Source organism: Esox lucius, chromosome 8 (assembly GCF_011004845.1).
Source record: "Esox lucius isolate fEsoLuc1 chromosome 8, fEsoLuc1.pri, whole genome shotgun sequence".
Lineage (NCBI taxonomy): Eukaryota > Metazoa > Chordata > Actinopteri > Esociformes > Esocidae > Esox > Esox lucius.
In genome coordinates, this window is record NC_047576.1 from 9,980,750 (window position 1) to 9,995,979 (window position 15,230).

Genomic DNA, 15,230 nt, shown 5'->3' on the forward strand with positions numbered 1-15,230 from the left:
GCATTTCCCAACATAAAACTAGTGTTGTCATACAGTAATTTATTTTGAGTGTCAGTGTTTTAAAATAAGATATAAAAAAAAAAAATTATGTATCATTTGTAATATAGTCAATTGAGAGAATTTGTAAGGGGTTTGAATACCATCGCAAAGGCACTGTATAAGAGAATACAAGTACTTAAGTGTACTTCCTTCTCTGTCTGGGCCAGACAACCAGGGAAACTATAAAGTCAGGAACATAAACCTTTGATGTGGTCTTAGAAAGTACATATTAGGACGTTGTCTGTGCCTATGCTATTCTGTGAGATAAGTGGTTTGATGTGCAGTATTCAACAAGTGGCTTTAAATGCCGTCTATCCATGACTGACAGCACACACTTTTCTTGTCAACCACATTTCATGTCAATGGCATTTTGTGGATGAACATTCACTCGATCTCCAGCTAAACACATAGCTAAGTCTTTGATCATCATTATCTTCACTATGTTTTACTTGGTATGTTATTTTGTGATGGCAGTGGCAGCCTGAGTGAAGGACAAACAAACGCAGGCCATCTTCAAATTGACAGTCTGGCTTTTTCCCCACTACATTGTAATTACAGCTATTTATAAACTTGCATTCTCGCAATAAACTGAAATTGCCCACATTGAGAGATCAGACCTGCCAGCAGGACTGTAGAGTGCCTTCCAGCTCTTAAGTCTCCTTTTATCCTGAGTGTTTTCCATACATTTACAAGTACCAAACGCACGTCATCACAAATCTGCATCAAGTAGCTCAGTTAGCTGCCTGCTGCAGAATCCAATGCCCCTTTTCTTCCCTCTCCCCACAATATGACACACCCAGGCATTCCTGTCACACTACTACAGGCAGTGAGGGCTCCTCTGGGTTAGAGGCCAGCTTTGAACAATGCCCCAGCCAATCAAAGACAGGTCACAGAAGACCTGGATGCAACACCTGCAATGGCACCTCGATATCCTAGCCTATACTGGACAAGCTCTTCAGAAATGATCAGTTCAGGGCAACCTCATAAGCTGCTGACCTCATGGGAACCAATTGCTTACAGTGTCTAAAAATAATGCTTGAACTAAACTCCTGTACCGTAAAAAGGAATTAATGACATTTGAGCCTGGGAGTGATGTCATGCATAATGACTTAACTAGTCAATTTATTGAAGATTACAGACAGTGAATAAATTGCTTGGTGAGGGAGTTGACAAAAGGTAAACTACACTAACAAAGAATCACTCATCCCTCACAGCCCATCCCAATATCTTTCACCAGGATATACAAAAGCAGAAGTCTGCCTCCCTAAAAATAAGAAATATGCAAAGACAAGCCCCTACGTGTCAATGAGTTTCATGCAAAGAAATACTCTGAGCCATATGATCAATAAGCCAAAACAGTTTTACAACTTGGCCTAGCGTATGTCTCATTCAGTTAAGCTGGAACAGTTAAATGACATGGCAGCAGCTAATGTTATTCTAACTGAGAACAATGCCTGCACTGAACTACAAACCTGCTAAACCCCAGCTACAGGTAAAAGCTGTCTTAACTACAGATCTAGGACCAGATAACCAAAGATCAAATTCTATCCTTAACCATTTGCCAGTTTTAAAGGCACCATGCACCGCCAGCTCTTATACAAATCCTTTTTCACATTCCAAAGCCAACTGTGGAAGCTAATTACTCAGAATGGTGTGCAGATATATTAATCTTAATTTCAAATATGAATTTGTATCATGCATTTTAATATATCAAGTACTTGTCGCTTAGGGCCTATGTGGAAAAACAAGAGTGGCTTCCCAGTTGTTTTTTGCAAGACCCTTTCAGTAATGGGTTTGTGAGATAGGCTAAGCAGTGAGATAACATAAGCAGAACAACAGTTTTCACCAAATATCTTCACTTACCCAATCTACATGACTTAATCTCAACTTCTGAGAGTCATCATTTAAAATGAAACAGGTACGCCTTTCTCAGTTAAAACAACACAATAGGCCTACACTCAAGGCTTTGTGACACAGATCTAATCCCATGAGAGACTATTATTTCCAAAAGAACACTATGATTTGACATCATTCATTAAAGCCACAGTACGAAATGGGAAAAAAAAGGAAGGGCATGACATAATATATATATATATATTTTAGAATAAAAATAAGTGCTATTGTGTAACTTAAAGTAGAAATAAACATAGAACTGGAAAAACATACATTTCTGTATTTGTTATAGGCAGAAAGTTTGACAACCTCACTGTTTAATGTATTCTCAATGTGAATAGAAGACAGCAGGGTGGTGGATGAACCCAATACAAGAGTAACACATCTGTAAAGTAGGTAGGCTATATCTGTTGGTGGGTACCTAGTTAAGGAGCAAGTATCGTACTGTATCACATTAGCCTGACTACCAGGGAGAATAAAAACTGCTTTTCAAAGCATCCCTTTATCAAAATATCTTGAATACTGAGTGAATATATGGACATCCCTGGCTGATTGAGAAATTATAGTGATTACCTTTTCACCCTGAGTTCCACTCAACTGCATCCTCCAGGATGTTTAGGTCCATTACAACTACTAAAAATGTAACACGTCCCAGTAGCTTTACCCCTCCTACTTTTCCAGTCACAGTCACCCAACTACACTAGGACAATCGGGCAGGAGCCGAAGGCCATATGGTCCTTTTCTTAAGACAACAAAAAGCCTTTTAGTGGATCCAGTACTCTTTCTGCAGTGCATCAAGAATCAACTTCTTAGAATGAAACCCTGCTTTCATATTAAATGTCCGTAATTAACATTCCATGGTATCTGAGTCAACTATTAAACAAAGTCCCTTTTTATTAGATATATATTTCCTGTTTTACAATCATGTTTACAAGGCTATCATAGAGTTAGGGGCTCACTATATCTTGTTTAGAATCTCTCAAGAAAGCAGTTGAAGCTGGTTTACTAATGTAGATACCAACAGAAAACAGCTTAAGAAAGGGAAGAGTAAATACATTATTTCATCAAGAGGAAATGACTTGCCACATTAGACAGCACCACTAGAATAACACAAAACAGCAAATACAAGAATGACAGGCTTTTCTGCTAACCATACGGCTAATTTCACTGTTCCCATTAGCTCATTTTATGTTTGTGATTAGGTTTTTCCACAGCTCATACATTAGTCATGTAGCTCAAGTCCTGTGGAGGATTTTGGCAACATGTGGTTGGGAGGAGGATAAATGAGTTGGGACTGGGTTAACAGCAGTGTCCTTTTTAACTCTGAAGACTGGTTTGCCCCGACTCTTTCCATTCCAAGTTCCATCATTTGAACAATAAAAAGTATCTTTACTACACTTGTATATTTATAGGTTTAATATTAGCATTAGCTATGGTTATAGCTTGGAAGCAAATTATAATTTTTAGTTCACTAACACAAATTTGTTGGGACGCTTTTTCTTGGACAACAAAGGAATGAAGTTCTGAAAATACTAAAAACATTATAAAGCTTTTCAGCCTTCCAAATGTGACTTTGCTCTCTCCAATGTCCCCAATACAATTAGTAGGCAGGGCATGTTACATTGTTGTTACTTTGTTTCATTGTTGCATCAAATAGTCAAGGGTGTATTCATTACACCCATTCTGTTGCAAAATGTTTCTTAAACGGGACGAAACATGCCGACCATCATTTGTCCTATAGGAACATTCGTTTTAATTGGAAAAACTGTGTGGATTAACTTAATAAGTACACCCCAGGGCAAGAAGAAAATCACAAAGGCACTTCTGAGTTTTAAACTAAAGACATGATACGTTTGTATAATTTGGTAGAGTAAGTCCATATGGTAACTTAAATTATACATTTTAGATTTTAAGAATACTGTCAAGTCACTAGGCTTAGTAAGGGATCATAGACCGATAGGACTACGTGTAGTTTATATAGGCTAAAAGTCTCCAGATGATACACCAAACATTGAATAAAAATTCTGGCAAATGCCTGCTTCCCATCTTTCACTGATTTGTTAATTGACAAACTTTCGTTCAGACCAACAACTATAATTGATTATCTTACCTTGTTCAGTTGTTTTTTTCATAGTCTGCGATGGCTCCTATTTGCATTTTCCCAGCATATAACTGATAGATAATTCAGAAAGACGCTTTTGTTGTTCCCTTTTTTAAGGAAATCAAGACGGGCTAACCAACCACCAAATACTTTTAGCTAGCTAACAACAGGCTAAGGACATTGCCGTTCACTAAACATAGCTAGCTAGGCGATTACATTTGCGACTAAAAAAACGAGTTTGAAGCATACAGCAAAGTTATTAACCTATTAGGTGGTGTACCTGTTTAAAATAGCTATCTTAATCGAATAAAATAAAAATAGCTTGTAATAGTAAAATAAGTTCAATTTTACATCCTTTTGAAGCCTTCTATCTGGCTTCGTGAGATGACCACTAGCTGCTAGCTTGGATAGCTACTTCCTTTCTCTAGTAGCAGCGCGCGGTGAAAAAAAGTTCAGAAAAACCCTCAAGCGATATTCCATACATTGCACTGTTGCACCAAAAATGTAATTCCTCAGCGCCCTCTACAGATTTTTGATAAGTGATGCACTTTTTGAGTACAGCAAACCTCGTCTCCAGGTTATCGTGTACCACGCGTAAGGAAGATACTGGTAGTGAACATATCCACGGGAGTGGATTTGTCTAAAATAGTTGGATTATTTAGATTTCACTTGCTTTCCCGAAGCTTGGTTTAATCAAAGAGTTGGACATACAGTACAGGCCAAAAGTTTGGACACACCTTCTCATTCAATGCGTTTCCTTTATTTTCATGACTATTTACATTGTAGATTCTCACTGAAGGCATCAAAACTATGTGGAATTATGTACTTAACAAAATTGCATCAAAAAAGTGGTCGGAAACATTTTGCAACAGAATGGGTGTAATGAATACAACCTTGACTATTTGATGCAACAATGAAACAAAGTAACAAAAAATAAATAACTGAAAACATGTCTTATATTCTAGTTTCTTCAAAGTAGCCACCCTTTGCTCTGATTACTGCTTTGCTCACTCTTGGCATTCTCTTGATGAGCTTCAAGAGGTAGTCACCTGAAATGGTTTTCCAACAGTCTTGAAGGAGTTCCCAGAGATGAAACTAGAATATACACTTGTTGGCCCTTTTGCCTTCACTCTGCGGTCCAGCTCACTCCAAACCATCTCGATTGGGTTCAGGTCCGGTGACTGTGGAGGCCAGGTCATCTGGCGCAGCACTCCATCACTCTCCTTCTTGGTCAAATAGCCCTTACACAGCCTGGAGGTGTGTTTGGGGTCATTGTCCTGTTGAAAAATAAACGATGGTCAAACTAAACGCAAACCAGATGGGATGGCTTGTCGCTGCAGGATGCTGTGGTAGCCATGCTGGTTCAGTATGCCTTCAATTTTGAATAAATCCCCAACAGTGTCACCAGCAAAGCACCACCACACCATCACACCTCCTCCTCCATGCTTTCCAGGCATGTAGTATCCATCTGTTCACCTTTTCTGCGTCGCACAAAGACACGGCGGTTGGAACCAAAGATCTCAAATTTGGACTCATCAGACCAAAGCACAGATTTCCATGTCCATTCCTTGTGTTTCTTGGCCCAAACAAATCTCTTCTGCTTGTTGCCTCTCCTTAGCAGTGCTTTCCTAGCAGCTACTTGACCATGAAGGCCTGATTCGCACAGTCTCCTCTTAACAGTTGTTCTAGAGATGTGTCTGCTGTTAGAACTCTATGTGGCATTCAGCTGGTCTCTAATCTGAGCTGCTGTTAACCGACGATTTCTGAGGCTGGTGACTCGGATGAACTTATCCTCAGCAGCAGAGGTGACTCTTGGTCTTCCTTTCCTGGGGCGGTCCTCATGTGAGCCAGTTTCGTTGTAGCGCTTGGTGGTTTTTGCGACTGCACTTGGGGACACATTTAAAGGTTTCGCAATTTTCCGGACTGACTGACCTTCATTTGTTAAAGTAATGATGGCCACTCATTTCTCTTTACTTAGCTGATTGGTTCTTGCCATAATATGAATTCTAATAATGCTGTTGGCTGTGTATCAACCTGACTTCTGCACAACACAACTGATGGTCCCAACCCCTAAAAAAATTCCACTAATTAACCCTGACAAGGCACACCTGTGAAGTGAAAACCATTTCAGGTGACTACCTCATGAAGCTCATTGAGAAAACACCAAGGGTTTGCAGCGCTATCAAAAAAGCAAAGGGTGGCTTTTTTTGCAAAAAAGCAATTATAATTGGCTATTTTGAGGAATCTAAAATATAAGACATGTTTTCAGTTATTTCACACTTTTTTGTTGAGTACATAATTCCATATGTGTTCATTCATAGTTTTGATGCCTTCAGTGAGAATCTACAATGTAAATAGTCATGAAAATAAAGAAAACGCATTGAATGAGAAGGTGTGTCCAGACTTTTGGCCTGTACTGTATATCAAATTTAGTGTGAACCAGATCACCAGTAGCCTACAACACAAAATGCAATGTTCTTTCAAACAGCTATCCAACTACTGTAGTAACCATATTTTACTGAAGCAATAGCCTTTTGGGGCCCATAAACGAAATTTGGTTAAGGGGCACTCCAGCTCATAGGTTTGACAAAATTGGTAATATGATATCTGAGTGAGAATGACCAATAAAATCAATAGGGATTCATTGGATGCCAGGAACTGCCTGCCTGGTAGGTTTTTGCCATGCATATTACCAGTTCTAGTAAGTTTAGACAATTGGTTTGACTAAATACCAATCAAAATAAATCAGCAAATTGAGCAACTGAAATTACAAGGGAAAATTACTTGTGAATAAATTACTTTGGTCAAGTGTATTATATTATTTTTACTCTCAATAGTTTTTGTGATTGGGGCCCTCTAGTGGCTCCTAGCCATAAGCGGCCCATTTATATTTACCAAGACATACTCTATGTACTGTTAATTGGCAATAACCTAATACAACCTCTGAAACTAGATAGGTAATTCTGATTTATTTGCTTAAAGGTGAAAGGTGGTATTTCCGTTATTTTGTAAATGAAAGCACCTAGAGTTGCCTAAATATCATTGGAACTTACAATGCAAAAGGTCATCGGAGATAAAAAATATAGCTTTCTTGCCAAAAACAACAGATAAACATAGGGATGGTCATGCCTAAACAAACCTAATCCCTAATATAAAGAATGGTGGTGGATTTGGGATGTGAGCCTGTTTTACTGCTAAAAGCCATACCTGATTAGCATACATTACTTTTGTCAAATACCAGCAAATTGTTTCCGAAATTCTGTCTGCCACTTCCTCCAGCTCCACACAAAACATTTTCACTGGCCAAAGAATCAAGTTTTTGCAATAACATTCCAAATGTTCTGACCATTAAAACATGTGTGGTGAGCTGAAGAGGAGTGTACAAGCAAGGACCAAGGTCTCTGAAGATTCTGGAGAGATCCCTCATATGGTCCCTTGTTTTGCGGGGAAACTGAAAATCTTGTACAACATTGTGTACTGCTCCCTTCACAGAACAGCACAAACTGTCTCTAACCACAATTGAAAGAGGAGTGGGAGACCCTGGTGCACAACTGAGCAAGAGGACAAATACATTAGAATGTTTAAATTGAGAAACAGATGCCTCACAGGTCCTCAAATGGTAGCTTCATTAAATAGCACCCACAAAACATCAGTCTCAACATCAACAATGAAGAAGGCGACTCCTTGATGCTGGCCTTTTTCCCCAATATTCCTCTGTCCAGTGTCCATGTTCTTTTGCCCATCTTTATCTTTTCTTTGTATTGGCCAGTCTGAGATATGTCTTTCTTTGCAACTCTGCCTAGAATGCCAGTATCCTGGAATCGCCACTTCAATGTTGATGTTGAGAGTGAAAATCAGTTTTCAGCTGTGCTAACATTATTGCAAAATGGTTTTGTAATGATCACATGGCCTTTCAAAATGATTAACCTGGATTAGCAAACACAACCTGCCATTGGAACACATGATTGATGGTTGCTGTTAATGGGCCTTTGTACGCCTATGTAGATGTTCCATAAAAATTATTGATTTCCAGCTACAATATTCATTTACAACATTGACAATGTCTACACTGTATTTCTGATCAGAGAAAATACATATATTACAATACATAGATTACATTTAGCATTTTAATTGACCAATAGCAGTCATACAGAAGGGTAAAGAACAGTATGAAATACTATGGAACCCCATCGTGTACCTTAAAGAAATTAAATCTTTACTCCAGTCATGAAAGCCTGTGATCTGGCACAAAAAAAAAAAATGAAACTATGAACATACATCAGAGCCCAACTGTGTGTCATCAAACGCTGGCAACATAATTAAGAACTAGTGTGGTTTCTCAGGTTTGGTACTGTGCTGCAGCGTAAATCAGGATTAATTTGTTACAATCGACATGCAACTGTTGGCCAACATTTAGAAAAGAGCATCAGGGTGAACAAGCGGTCTTCACTGACGCCTCCAGCACAAATGTCCGACTTTCACAGCCCCTCTTCCGTGATGTGTGTATTCTTGAGTCTGTCTGTTGTCATGGTAACGAGCTAGGGGGCGTGACGTCAGCTCCAGGGTGATGCCAGTGCCCAGCTGTGCGTCGTCAGCAGTCACGCACCTGCTCCTGGTTCACCAATCACCCACTGCATTTAGGAGGAGTCCTGACGTCACGCCCCCGCCGGATCGGTAAGTCTCATTTGTATGTTAACGCTTGTCCAGCTGTTTTGCTTACCAATTTTTATGCTCTGCTCTGTTTGCCTGCCCATTGCCGTTTGTGTGCTTACCCCGTTTTTCCGTTCTGCCTCAGGATTACAATCTCATCTTTCACTCATCTGGTTAGGGTTAGTGTTACTGCTGGATCAGTCCACCATGCTGTGACCAACACTCACCTCCACGCTCCCTTGGGATTGCAGACCCGTCCTCACCCCACCACCCGGACCCGCCCCCTATCCCCTTTTCCTCCTTCTGACCTGTGTTCCGACAATAAACATCACCTCCTTTCTATTTCTTGTGTCCGGTCTGTTTTTGGTTTCCAACCAGATCCTGACACCTGCTGACTTTGGATTTGAATCAGGCCCACTGCTCTTTTAACAAAAACTCTCCCCTTAATCCATACACACTTTCCTGTCAACTACAGCACATAAATAGCCGAACAAATTATATTTAAGAAAATAAAACCAATCACATGCACTAGATAGGTAATTCTGATTTATTTGCTTAAAGGTGAAAGGTGGTATTTCCGTTATTTTGTAAATGAAAGCACCTAGAGTTGCCTAAATATCATTGGAACTTACAATGCAAAAGGTCATCGGAGATAAAAAATATAGCTTTCTTGCCAAAAACAACAGATAAACATAGGGATGGTCATGCCTAAACAAACCTAATCCCTAATATAAAGAATGGTGGTGGATTTGGGATGTGAGCCTGTTTTACTGCTAAAAGCCATACCTGATTAGCATACATTACTTTTGTCAAATACCAGCAAATTGTTTCCGAAATTCTGTCTGCCACTTCCTCCAGCTCCACACAAAACATTTTCACTGGCCAAAGAATCAAGTTTTTGCAATAACATTCCAAATGTTCTGACCATTAAAACATGTGTGGTGAGCTGAAGAGGAGTGTACAAGCAAGGACCAAGGTCTCTGAAGATTCTGGAGAGATCCCTCATATGGTCCCTTGTTTTGCGGGGAAACTGAAAATCTTGTACAACATTGTGTACTGCTCCCTTCACAGAACAGCACAAACTGTCTCTAACCACAATTGAAAGAGGAGTGGGAGACCCTGGTGCACAACTGAGCAAGAGGACAAATACATTAGAATGTTTAAATTGAGAAACAGATGCCTCACAGGTCCTCAAATGGTAGCTTCATTAAATAGCACCCACAAAACATCAGTCTCAACATCAACAATGAAGAAGGCGACTCCTTGATGCTGGCCTTTTTCCCCAATATTCCTCTGTCCAGTGTCCATGTTCTTTTGCCCATCTTTATCTTTTCTTTGTATTGGCCAGTCTGAGATATGTCTTTCTTTGCAACTCTGCCTAGAATGCCAGTATCCTGGAATCGCCACTTCAATGTTGATGTTGAGAGTGAAAATCAGTTTTCAGCTGTGCTAACATTATTGCAAAATGGTTTTGTAATGATCACATGGCCTTTCAAAATGATTAACCTGGATTAGCAAACACAACCTGCCATTGGAACACATGATTGATGGTTGCTGTTAATGGGCCTTTGTACGCCTATGTAGATGTTCCATAAAAATTATTGATTTCCAGCTACAATATTCATTTACAACATTGACAATGTCTACACTGTATTTCTGATCAGAGAAAATACATATATTACAATACATAGATTACATTTAGCATTTTAATTGACCAATAGCAGTCATACAGAAGGGTAAAGAACAGTATGAAATACTATGGAACCCCATCGTGTACCTTAAAGAAATTAAATCTTTACTCCAGTCATGAAAGCCTGTGATCTGGCACAAAAAAAAAAAAATGAAACTATGAACATACATCAGAGCCCAACTGTGTGTCATCAAACGCTGGCAACATAATTAAGAACTAGTGTGGTTTCTCAGGTTTGGTACTGTGCTGCAGCGTAAATCAGGATTAATTTGTTACAATCGACATGCAACTGTTGGCCAACATTTAGAAAAGAGCATCAGGGTGAACAAGCGGTCTTCACTGACGCCTCCAGCACAAATGTCCGACTTTCACAGCCCCTCTTCCGTGATGTGTGTATTCTTGAGTCTGTCTGTTGTCATGGTAACGAGCTAGGGGGCGTGACGTCAGCTCCAGGGTGATGCCAGTGCCCAGCTGTGCGTCGTCAGCAGTCACGCACCTGCTCCTGGTTCACCAATCACCCACTGCATTTAGGAGGAGTCCTGACGTCACGCCCCCGCCGGATCGGTAAGTCTCATTTGTATGTTAACGCTTGTCCAGCTGTTTTGCTTACCAATTTTTATGCTCTGCTCTGTTTGCCTGCCCATTGCCGTTTGTGTGCTTACCCCGTTTTTCCGTTCTGCCTCAGGATTACAATCTCATCTTTCACTCATCTGGTTAGGGTTAGTGTTACTGCTGGATCAGTCCACCATGCTGTGACCAACACTCACCTCCACGCTCCCTTGGGATTGCAGACCCGTCCTCACCCCACCACCCGGACCCGCCCCCTATCCCCTTTTCCTCCTTCTGACCTGTGTTCCGACAATAAACATCACCTCCTTTCTATTTCTTGTGTCCGGTCTGTTTTTGGTTTCCAACCAGATCCTGACACCTGCTGACTTTGGATTTGAATCAGGCCCACTGCTCTTTTAACAAAAACTCTCCCCTTAATCCATACACACTTTCCTGTCAACTACAGCACATAAATAGCCGAACAAATTATATTTAAGAAAATAAAACCAATCACATGCACAAACCAGTGAGAAATAGATGCAGTTTCATGAAATGACCAACAGGTGTTGATGCAGCTCTTCTAATAAATGTTTTTGTTTAAAAGGACTTGGTGTATAGATGTACCGAAATCAATGAACAGGCCATGTTACAATGCACAAACATGTCTGGAGTACACGTTCAGGCACTGATTTTTTTTTCCAAAGGGTATTACAAAGATTGTATTGGGTAGGGTTAGAAAAGCTCTGGAGAGGCCCCGGCTATCTGCAGTCGAGACCCTGACCTGACATCATAACTTCCTATTATAAATATTCCTTTAGATAGCATAGTCATAGTCTGTGGGACCCTTGGAGAAGTCGACTAGAGTGCATGAGTATAGTAATAATCTACCCAACCTGATGTCGTGAAGCCAAACCTTTACTCACCAGTAATTTGAATGCTGTTGCATAGGAGTCAGTGCGAGTGTTCTTTCAGGTCAGAATAACCAAAGGCAAGAGCCCACCAGACCCTCCGAGAAGTGTCAGAGAACGAGATAATCAGACATTTTATTGGTTTAATTTTTTTCTCCAAAAAAAGCAATTGAACATAATCACGCAATCACTAATTCAGTTTATTTTCCCTTTACTAATTGGTCTTTTGACCAGGGCCAGTCCTAGGCATAAGCAACATTGACGATCGCTTAGGGCCCCCGACCTCTAGGATGGCTGAGCTTGGCCCTAGTCCTTATTAGGTCCTGGATGTTGATAGTGTTTGGTGTTTCCGATATTTTGTCCACCCCCTGTATGTAAGTGAAAGTGGTCACACTTTACTCAAAGTCCACGTGATCTGACATAAGAGAGTTATTTGTAATGAATTATGAAGGGGATCATGTTTTAGAGTAAGTCTTAGAGCCCTTATCAATGCAATGTAAATTACAGAAGAAACTTGCTGATAGTGTCAATGCAGTTTACTATTCTGCTGATTTAGTAAAAGGTTACTGTAAAGTTTTCTAGTTATATGGACTGTTTGATGGGCGAAACGTGCGCAAATGTGGATTAGAGCCCTAGCCAAAAGCCATGTGTTCCCCTTCTGTCACTATGCAGAAGACTAGTGCTTGAATACAACCTGTTAAAAAGGTGTCAACATTTAGCCGGGGAGTGGGTGAAACGGTGTGAAAGACCTGACTGCTTAGCAACACATGGTGTGCAGCAGTAAAATGTGTGTGTACATGTGAACATATGGTTCCAGAAGAAAGCAACCTCCACTTTCCTTGTGTTGAGAGCAATTATAATTGGGAAGCAATGACTATCAAGAGCATGTGCCGTCCTACAGAACAGCAGGCGCATGTCTCATAGCTTTGGACAGCCCTGGGGTTGTGCTATATGGGCCATACACCATCCTCTCATGGCTATGGAGAGCCCTGGGATTGTGCTATATGGGCCATACACCATCCTCTCATGGCTATGGAGAGCCCTGGGATTGTGCTATATGGGCCATACACCATCCTCTCATGGCTTTGGACAGCCCTGGGGTCATGCTATATGGGCCATACACCATCCTCTCATGGCTTTGGACAGCCCTGGGGTCATGCTATATGGGCCATACACCATCCTCTCATGGCTATGGACAGCCCTGGGGTCATGCTATATGGGCCAAACACCATCCTCTCATGGCTATGGACAGCCCTGGGGTCGTGCTATAAGGGCCATACACCATCCTCTCTGGCGTAATTGTGCAAATGAAGCATTTAGATTATGTTTTTTCTTCCAAAACGACTTACAATTGTGTTTTTATAGATTACTTGAAAATCTTTATCAAGCAGTGCTTATGCAACCCTTCATAAAGTGCATTTCATATTTGACATTGGCATTTATGTCACACAGTTATGCCATGCTTATGATGCTTTATAACGCACATATGTCATGCTAATGAAGGCATTATAAAGGCATTAAGGTCAACATAATTTAAAACAGGACCATTTGCTGTATACTTTATCTGGTGTGGAGCAAATTTCAGCTGTTTAGTACATTAGGCATTTAAAGATATTCATAGAAAATTTAAACGTTTTCAAAAATTGCTGAGTGTTTGGGGAAAGAAAATGGAAAATAATGTAAACAACTTGTAGTTTCAGTTTCCATCTAGGCTACATTGTGGTTTTTAGTCGAATTTTCAGAGGAAGGGTGTTTTCAACAGTTTTGGGTGTGTTCACACCTATGGTTGTGGCTGTTTTCTTGTTTAGTTTTTTGGACTTTTTTAAGGCCCACCAAAAGGTATTTCCTGTCAGCATACCTTTATTGAGAAGATTCTTCATATTGGTCACATTGTTTCACCAGAACATTATAAAAGCATGTATCATTTTACAATAGATTTACTGAAAAGCTGTGATTTTGGTTGCCTCTGACAGCAGGCATGTGTAGCCTGATTACACTGAAATGTAGGTCAAACTGTAAAGATTAAAGCAAACTTCATATAGACAGTGTTTTATTGTTTGCGTGGCTTCCTCAAAGACATGTGAGATCAAAAAACGTATTCTGATAATACGTTATTTAGTGACAGAGGATACATACATATTAAATACGATCAATTACAGAAAATAATTGCCTTAATGAAAACAATTTATGGCCTCACTTTTCTCTGGTGAGAATTATGCCTGAGATCTCCCCGTAAAAATAAAAGAGAAACAATGCATGAAAAAAAAGTGGGGAAAATATTGCTTATAACCAGGGGGGCGGGGGGCAAAGCCAGGCATTGCCCCTCCAGATTCCAGAATCTCCAGTATCTGTGCCCCCTCGATTGGTTTCCCCATAAACACTGCAAATGGTATATGAATTAGATATTTATAAAAAATTCCCCCTCAGTCATTTCATCCTGAAACTGGACCTGCTTGAAACAAGACAGAATAGTCTGAAAACAACACAGAATTACTGAATCTTATTGTCCCTTTGTACTCATCAAGTTATGCCTGAATTATACTAAATGTACTTTTTCTGAACGTTCTGTTTAATTAAAAGCAACATTTCTTCACCCAATTAGAATTTGTTCTTGTCTGATTCGAGCAATTTCATTCCAGTTGCACTTTTTTTGGTTAAGCATTTTTGACAGTGCAGATATATCCACAGAAGAGTACACACGGACAGCAAATGGGGTTTTCTTTTTTTATCAGTAATGATATTGTGATATACTCAACATTGTCTTTGGCCACTTGTAGTAAGTGTTAGTGGATCACTGAAAAATAACTACATAACTACTTTATTGTGAACAGGAGTCTCGTCTGGCACAGCTGGGTGAACTGAGGTGTGAAACTATAGCTTTATCTCTGTAGTAGGGAAACCAAAGGGAGGGGTGCCTAACACATCTGATCTGAAGGTTCCTGTTTTCTTCATTTTTGGATTATTTCTATCTGAGAAATATTGAGCAAAACCTTTAATAGTACACTTTTGTAAGAATTCTGGACTGATGCCCCCATAGTAGAAAAGCATCTTGCAACACATCCTAGAAAACATCCTGCTCCTGTCACTTCAGCATATATTTACCATGATTTAAAACATGATGAAAGCCTCTTCCCATCATCATCATGGGGTAACAGGATTATTTCAAGTATTAGGGCTAAGAGTTGTAGCTCAAGCAGTAAGAACATTTTACACAAGAAAAATGTATTGTCACGGGCTTGTGTACACACAGGCGCGTGTTTTACCCTCAGACCTTAGAGCAGTTAGCACCTAGTCCGGATTCGCAATTGTCACATTCACAATGACTAATTATCAGAAGAGAACGCGGTGTAGATGGATCAGTTTTGCGCACCTGCAAGCAGTACCTTCTTGTTCTGTTTTC

General features: G+C 40.1%; 1 protein-coding gene across 1 annotated transcript in view; it reads right to left on the minus strand.

Moving 5' to 3' along the window:
* Positions 1–4,471, minus strand: part of LOC105011442 (unconventional myosin-IXb) — a 65,033-nt gene extending 60,562 nt beyond the window's left edge. The window contains exon 1 of the mRNA XM_010871454.5: positions 4,043–4,471. The gene's annotated coding sequence lies outside the window, so the exon portion shown is untranslated. The remainder of the gene's footprint in view (positions 1–4,042) is intronic.
* Between the last annotated feature and the right edge of the window lie 10,759 nt (positions 4,472–15,230).